General features: G+C 40.6%; 1 protein-coding gene across 1 annotated transcript in view; it reads left to right on the top strand.

Annotated features, from left to right (window-relative positions):
- The window catches only part of ARHGEF3 (Rho guanine nucleotide exchange factor 3), a 95,896-nt gene that overhangs the window by 64,227 nt on the left and 24,463 nt on the right, over positions 1-7,206 (top strand). The window lies entirely within an intron of this gene.

The raw sequence follows: 7,206 nt of genomic DNA, 5'->3' as shown, positions 1-7,206 counted from the left end.
CTCTTTCCCATGGGTGTCTTGTAATCTGTGTCAAACAATTTTTATTTGCTTACCTTTGGATCTGGAAACACTGCTGGCACATCCTTGGCTGTGGTCTGGGAAAGAGTACATGAATTGTAATTTTCATGCTGCTGATTTAATTTCCTAAAGTGGTTAGACTTTCATAAGGCCTGTTACCTCTAAACTTCTAGAGTTGCTTGGTGATCTTAATTGGCAAAATTTAATTTTTCTGAATACCTTTTGCAATTAATGTATTGTGGTGTGGGCTGTGCTGGGTTAACAGCTGAATGTGATGATCTTAAAGGTCTTTTCCAACCTTAATTCAGGAGAATTAAGGAGAACATTAAATCAGTCTCAAGATTTGTGTTCTAAATGTTTATTCAGGAGGTACAATGTTCTAATTTTAAGATAGTCAAATTGGCAAAAATGACCAACTAGATGAGTAATAGTGTACAGTTGTTATGGAAATTAATAGGTGGGTTTGTTTTTAAAAATAAATAAATAAGGCTCCTGATCCAAATCTCTCATCCAAAGAATGAAATTATGACAATATTCTTTGGGTATGACTTCATGAAACAAGCTGAGCTAACAGTTTAGAGCTACTAGGAGGAGAAAAACCAGCCTTTTCCCTGTCCTGTCCTTATTTGTACCTCAGAGCTTTGAGAGCATCTGAAGTGAGTTCTGGTGCTTTTCTCATGCCACAGTAACTTGTTCAGCTCACAAAAATAGCAGAAAGTGGTTTTGGGTTTTTGGACTGCTGACTTACCTGTGTGAGGAGATGAATGTTAGAGTTGCAATAAGGTGGCAGGGAGAGGTTACAGTGCCAATGGAAGAGGAATTTGGGTAGAGTGAGGTTTATACTTGTACAAGTGGCAAATTGCTAATTCCCCCCCTCAGCCATACTGTTAAATCCTATTCTGTGTCAGCCCTTGGGGCCTTGAGTGCAGCACAGTAAGCTGTGTCAAGCTGAACACTAAGAAATGTATAATAAGGATTGAAGTTTATATGGTTAGGTAAAGAGGTAAATGGGAAAAGACAACTCAAAAGACCTAGGTCATGTCCTTTTTTGCTAGTTTTATTTCTGACCTGAAAAGGACTTTTGTAGCTGCAAGCTCTTCTTTTGTTGTTTGTTTGGTTGGTTTTTTAGGGTTTTTGTTTACTTATTTTTGTTTGAGATTTTTTGTAGACTTTGGTTTGGATTTTGATTTTTTTTCATCCCCCAGTTATGTGATTTGCCTAATAAACCCTAGAAACCCCAAACTTTGCTTTGCATATTGCACTTGGAGGGGATGGTTGGAAGGTCAAACCAAGTGGCATTTGGACAGTATTGTGAGATCAGTTACAGAGAGGGGAAATTCCTGTTGCTTCTGAATAGAAGAACAGAATTTTCTTCTTGCTCTTATCTGGGCATACATACATATATAAGCAAAACATACATGAATACATAAGCAGAAAATTACAAAATACTATCCACTCTGAGGACTAATTTTACAGAGTTACTCATGTAATATAAATGTTTTTGTAATAAAATTTAATCAAAACATAAAATAGGCCACTACTGTGATGTCTTGCTGAACATTGTGTATTAGGGATAATGATTTTTCATAATGAAATTTGTTACTTAATTTTCCAGTCAGCATAGGTGCTCTAGAGAGAAATTCCTGCTCCCCCAGTGCCTGTAACTTAAACAAAAGTATTTTAATTTCATTTAATCTCATTTGAACATCATACAAGTGTTTCCAGTAATTTCCTCTCCCTAGAATGCCTTTCAATGAAAAATTCAGGAAAGGACTCTCCACTTAGGGTGATCAATGCACCCTCTACAGAATTTGAGCAGCTGTTTAAAGTCCAAGTGGATAAAACAGCCCTATCCTCCTCCTTTCTGCTGTCCCCAGGGAAGTGTACTCAGACAAACTCAACCAACTGCTTTGTTTGTAAGTGTGACTCGTGGAGGATCATTTTGGCCAACTCACCACACCCTGTGATTCCCTCCTCGGGGAGCTCCAAGTGCTGGGTGTGGGTGTGGGGTGGAGAAGTGTGAACCCTTCCCAGTGTCTCCAGGCCAGCCAGCCTTAGCACTGAGCTGCAGGCCAGTCACCAAAACGATTTTTGTATATGAATCTGAGGCAGATTTCAAAATGGGCTGTTATTTATCCCTAGAGTAGCTCGTGAAAGGAGTGCTTCTGCCTCAGTATGAAAGTGATTGTTACAAGGCATCCTTTAACTGTACAATATTTCCTGTGGTAATCAAAAGTTACATGAATTTAACAAAATAAAAACAAATCAAAACAACTTGGCAGGTTGTTTGATCTGTTTCTCTTCCAGTGCAGAATTGTTCTACCAGTGACATTTGTATGAAGAAGCGCTGTGTGAGTTGGAAAGCCTGCAGCCTGAACTGGATGTGTGTTTATACAGCAAACCATTTGCGATGGTTGGTGTGAGAACCATGGCTCACCATCACTTTGACATGAGTGTACTTCAGGCTAGGGGTGGTGTTTTGAAATAGCCATCATTCATAGTGGGAGACAAGGGAGACTGCTGCTACTGGCTGAAAAGTTGGGGAATAGTTCAGGGCATCTTGGCTGCAAATCCCAAAGCACAACCCATGATAATAGTGAGGAAACTTAATTTCCTCCTTCTCATGGTACTCCTCACGTGGCACAAATAATGAACTTGTGAAAGGTCTTCAAACGGAGAATCAAGACAGAATAGGAATTTGGGGTTCAGTTTTGTGATGTCACATGTTCCACAGAGATGTGTTTCATTTTTCTGCACTGATATTTCCATGATTAGAATTCTATCTGGAAAAATTACAGGTATGGTTTTTGAGAGCACATTTTTAATGATAATCACTAACTATCTAATATTTTTATTGGAATTTCTCAGCACCAAAGTGTTTAATCAAGCAGTGTCTTCCTAATATTTATTACCTAGTAAATTTGAACTCGTTACCATGTGAACAATCTGTATTTGCAATGAGGAAATTGCAGTTTCTTGAACAGCTGGGTAACTGCCTGATAAATGCTCTTTTTTTTAGCAGTTTATGTGATTTCTGGCTTCTCACTCAACACTGCCAGTGGTTCTGCATTCCATCTTCTGAGAAGATTCAAATTCTTCAAGTTTGATTAAAAAGACTGCTTCAAAAATTCTTTGGATTGTTTGAATGTGGTTTCAGTGGTGGTGGTTGTTGGTTTGTCTTTGTTTCTTGAAAGGAAAGCTTCCTAAAGATTGGAGCATGTTGGAGAGAGGCTTTAGAAATACTCAGTATGTGCAGCATTAGCCTGGCTGACTTTCACTGCTCATTTCAGAATAGGAGGAATTGTAGCTTTGCTTTAATATTCCTAGCAGTGAATAGTGCCTCTCCTAAGCAGTAGCCTCTGTTTATTGGTTGGTTTGTTTGTTGTAAAACCACATACATGGAATACAGAATGGTTTGATTTGGAAGGGACCTTAAAGCTCATCTCATTCCAACCCCCTGCAATGCTCAGGAGCACCTTCCACTAGGCCAGGGTGGTGGGAGCCCCATCCAGCCTGGCCTTGGACACTTCAAGGGGTGGGGCATCCACCACTTCTCTGGGAACCTGTGCCAGGGTCTCACCACTCTCACAGTAACAAGGTTTTTTCCCAATATTTAATCTAAATCTACCTTCTTTCAATTTAAATGAAAGGAAGGGTGCATAGATTATATGAGAGATATTCCATAAACTGCAAACTACTGGGGTTTTTTTCCTTGAAATGTGTCTGCAATATTTCTACTTAATTTAAGACTTTTGTAAGGTTTGAACCTGAGCACATCTCAAAGGGTTTTGCTGTGCTGACAGATGTTTTAGCAAGAGTTACTTCTGTGTTAAGTTTTGAATCTGTGAGGGAATGAACTAAAGGCGTAGGTGTGAACACCATGACCACAGAACAGCTCTGTCAGTGAACTTCAGACCTCAACCAGGTCAGCAGTGCTAGGCCCCTTTGAGCTGGGCTTTCCAGACTTACCAAATACTTTCCTTACTTCTCCTTGACAGGTAAGTAAATTCTTTGTTGGCCTAAATAGATTTTAAAACCCTCCTACACCTCCTCCACTGAACTAGACCCACAAAAAATGTGTTCCAGAAATGGCAAAACTGATGCACTGGCCTGCTCTGCAATCTAGTTACTACCATCATTTTATCTGAAATACTCGTTGGTTTTTTTGAAAGTACCTTACAATTCAGATTCACAATTTTTATAGTGTTAGTGTAGACTTGTAGTCTAACTATAATTTAAGGAAAGCATGGGCTCTCTGGTTCCACACTTAGTGGAATCACTGCAACCTTTGTTTCTCCTGCTGTACAACTGGAGTTCTCTAGGGAGTCTTTCAGCCACAGGTTTATGAGCTGATGTTTGGCTCTGCCTGGGCCCCTGTGCACATGCACAATGCAGTGACTATTGATGGGCAGCCACTGTGCAATCTAAATTCATGTAGAAATGAAGTATAAATCACACTAAGTTTGTAAGATCTTTCAGAAGGGACTCCAAGTGTTTGATACACAGTTCAAAGGGGATTCAATACCATGGCTGAACTGTAATCATAATTCATTGTTTATAAATGCACATAGCATTCTACAGACATTCAACTCTCTGAGAGTTGTTTGCATTTGTTATTCCATCAGATAATATTATAAAGTTCAGTGCCATTCATCAATGAACTTTGGGTCCAAATTTCATTCCTAAAACTATATTTACACTTTTCTGGTGGAGTAAACAAATGTCCATGGGGTCTAATGAATCCTACTTTCCATGTCATTGAAGTCTATCTTGTAGATACAAGATGCTCTGAAACTTACTGACACGAAGGTCCTGCCTATTGAAAATCATATTCCTTTTAGAATTATTTTTTCTTGTGTTGCCTAAGAATGTTTAGTCAAGCTGAAATGCACTGGCCTGATTAATGGAGAAATGACAGGATCCCTTTCTTGGCATATTTTTTTGTGTATAAACTCAAGTTCATTATTTCAATCTCCAAACCAGTACACTCTTGTCCTGTGTGAAGTGCTGTTCATGCCATGAAGCATGTTACAGGATTAGATTGTTTTTGAGAACATGCCCTGAAGGTATTTTGTCTAAATGATTTAAGTGAAGCTGATTTTCGAAATGGTGTTAACATACACCTTCATAAACAAACATACACAGATGCTATTTGAAATCAAGGCTGCTTGGGTTTAAATGATTACACAGCAGCTGCAATGTTCTCATGGAGATTCTTGACCATTTTTTACAATTTCTATGTAGTGGTATTTTAATGTGGTTGAAATGTGAGGATAAAGTGCCCAACATTGTCAGGTTGTGCTCAGAGCTATGTCCTCTGAACATCACATGGAAGATGATTTGCAGAAGTGAGTCTACATTCGTGTGACTGAAGTAACTGTTCATAGCTTCAGAAATCCTGAGCTAACACTTGTATGTAGTCCTCAAATAAAATGCTACATTTTTTCCTTTTTTAATATGGAAAGTAACATGATGGCTGCAAGAATTGATCTCACCTAACACCAAATATCTAGTGATGGTGAGAAGTAGATGCTTAGAAATAGCTGCTTGTGGTGTTTCCCAAAATATTGCCCCAACAGTCAAGAAGTTGTGTCTGAGAATGTTTCTTAGGAGCAGCACCTTGTGACAGATACTGTGTATCTGCTGTGTATAATACAAAAGTTGCATATGATATGAAGAATTAGCTCCTTGTTCTTTGTTCTGAATCTGCCACCATGTGATTTAATCTGATGCAGCATTTTTTTGCTGTAGTTGAACACAGTGAAAAATCATTCCATATTTGCTTCTGTCAACTGTGGTTTGTAGGTCTTTATCACATCTGCTCTAATCTCTCTCATTTCTGTATGTCCTATCTGTTTAACCATTATCTGCATGAAAGCTGTTCTGTGCCTCTTGTCAGCACTTTCACTTTCAGTCAACCTTGTCTTGCCCTACTGTGATGCAGATGAGGAGGCACAGAACATCCAAATGTTCCAATGTCACATTTTGTTCTAGAATCATTGCACGTCTAGAAGTACTGATAACTGTACTAGTGATTTTGCAGGAATTTCAGGGTTGAGAAGCTAGTGGGTTTTTGTTTTAAAGACAGAGGATAAAATAGAGATAAAATAGAGATGTGCATGACAGGCACAGGAGAGCATCTCTGGCTGTACTGCAGCTGCTCCTCAAAAGGCCTAGGAGGGTAAGTGTGAGAGCTTATTATATGTTTGGGATGTTGGTGAAGTCAAAGGAAAGTGTCCAAATGAGGACTAGATTTGCCATTTGACCAATCTTATTCTAAAGTCATCATTATCTGATTAACAGCCTTTAGAAAAATAGATGCTTGTAAAGCCACATCCATCACATAATCTCCCTTTAAAATCAGTTATTTTCAAGGTCTGTGAAGTTCTTCTTGCTTGGGCTGCTTCCGTGTGGCTGAAAATATTCTTCCCTCCGCCCCCATCCAGCTTCCTACTCAATTTCCTTTTCCTTGTCCCCTGTATTATAGTCTCTGTCAGACTGATCCTGTGTTGCAAACAGGGCCCCTAATGCTTCCTCTGTGTTTTCAGGAAATTTTCACTAGCTTTGTTTTAAGGTAACCATCAAACAGAATTTGCCTGGCTGCACAGACACTGAAATGCCCTGTGAGATACCTTAGGCAGAAGCGGTTTTCCACTTTCTCAGCTTGGTACAATGAGAGATGCAGGCAGGGGAGCCTGCATAGCAACAAAAGTGGAACTTCAAAAACACAAGAAACAAGCTCCAACCTGCCAGACAGGAAAAAAGCAGCAATATGGGTCGAAGGGAAAAAAAAAAAAAAAGAAAAAAAGCAAAGCGTGCTGAGGAGGGAGTTAAAGCGATGCTCTGTGTTGTGGCACCGTGACACCGGTGACATGATGCAGGTTCCGCTCAGATCAGGGGAGCACAGATCACTGAATGTGGGTGCCGCTGCCGTGTGCCGGGCTGGAGCCCGGCCTCGATTGGGGTCTGTGCCATTGGGGAGCGCTGTCTGTCCTGCCCTCCTGTCCTGTCCTCCTGTGGGACACTCGGCTGCCAGAGCCGCTCTCGCAGCCATCCTGCGGGCAGCGCCCGGTCAGTGCATCCCTGTACCCGTGCGCTCTTAGTGCTGCGGCGGCCGGAACGGGGAACGGAAGGCACAGCGAGGCCCAAGGCGCTCGTTCCTTCGGCAGCGACAGCGGGCGGGCCCCG

The sequence above is a fragment of the Geospiza fortis genome, unplaced genomic scaffold (genome assembly GCF_000277835.1).
Source record: "Geospiza fortis unplaced genomic scaffold, GeoFor_1.0 scaffold78, whole genome shotgun sequence".
Classification (NCBI taxonomy): Eukaryota; Metazoa; Chordata; class Aves; order Passeriformes; family Thraupidae; genus Geospiza; species Geospiza fortis.
The sequence above is the reverse complement of the archived record's forward strand: the minus strand, read 5'-3'. Positions and strand labels throughout refer to the sequence as shown.